Source organism: Corylus avellana, chromosome ca9, assembly GCF_901000735.1.
Source record: "Corylus avellana chromosome ca9, CavTom2PMs-1.0".
Taxonomy (NCBI): domain Eukaryota; kingdom Viridiplantae; phylum Streptophyta; class Magnoliopsida; order Fagales; family Betulaceae; genus Corylus; species Corylus avellana.
Window position 1 is genome coordinate 6,701,611 of NC_081549.1, and position 1,129 is coordinate 6,702,739.

Below are 1,129 nucleotides of genomic sequence, written 5' to 3' on the forward strand. Positions count from 1 at the left end.
GGATAAACATGATAAGGGCATTTGATCAGCAACTTCAAATGCATCAGATTGGACATCCCAACACACCCTTTTTCCCACATGGGTTTCATCCTCAAGCAGCAAAAGGTTTGTATTCCCGGCTTGGGGGCTTTCAAGGGATGGAGTTGAAGCTTCAACAGGGACGATGGTGCCGGGAATCTGAACATCCTCGAAACGTCTCTTCACCCCTTTTTTTGTTCCTGCCCCCTTCTTGTTTACGGCGCATACAACCCAGTTATTACACCGTTCTTGCTCAAAGACACCCGCTAGGGAGAACTCATGCATGATTCAGTGGGATTTCTCCACGCACGATTCGCGTTTAACCTTGAAACATAACTGCTTGTTGAGTCCAATCACACATTGACCCTCACTATTTATACTTGGTTGCAAGAGCTTTCGTGCCAAGTCCCACACCCGGCTGTTCTTAACACGCGTTTGCCGGATTTCTTGAGCCTTGTGAAAATGTAATGCTTTTCCTCCTCCTCACCGTCAAGATCAGCGAAAAGTTCCCAGGGGGCCTTCTCTCCGTAAAGCTCAAACTCACGAATGCCATCCCAAGTGATCTCTTCTCCCCTAACCTTCCCCAACAAGTAGTGGGTTATAAGCTCATCATCAGAGGACCGACAACGAAATCCCAGTGGCATCTTCATCTTTCCTTTCTTTAGATCGATCACTCCTTTCTCTTCTCGTAGAAGACTAAAAACCCTAGAAACGATTATCGGGGGACAGATTATGGAACTCAATTTCACACATGCATAAATCATAATCTTGACATATGACCCCTCCCTTTTATATTTCGACTTCACAGGGCCTTTCCAATATGACCATTATATGTAATTAATGATAGATAGACGACGTGTCGTACTCTATAGTCGGTTAATGTCTTCAGTTGGCTGTTGATTTCATGTTGAGATTTGACGGGTGTCTGATTTTATTAGTGCACAAGTGGTTCGTCATTGCATATATGTGTCTAATTAATCTATTTCCTTAGAAGGGAATCATTTATTACCTTTTCTTTCCAGGAATATTAGAAAACATCTTATTGGAAACTCCAATCCTTGTATTTACTCTGGTTGTTAGAGTATGGACCTGAAATAAGGAGAAATTTTTT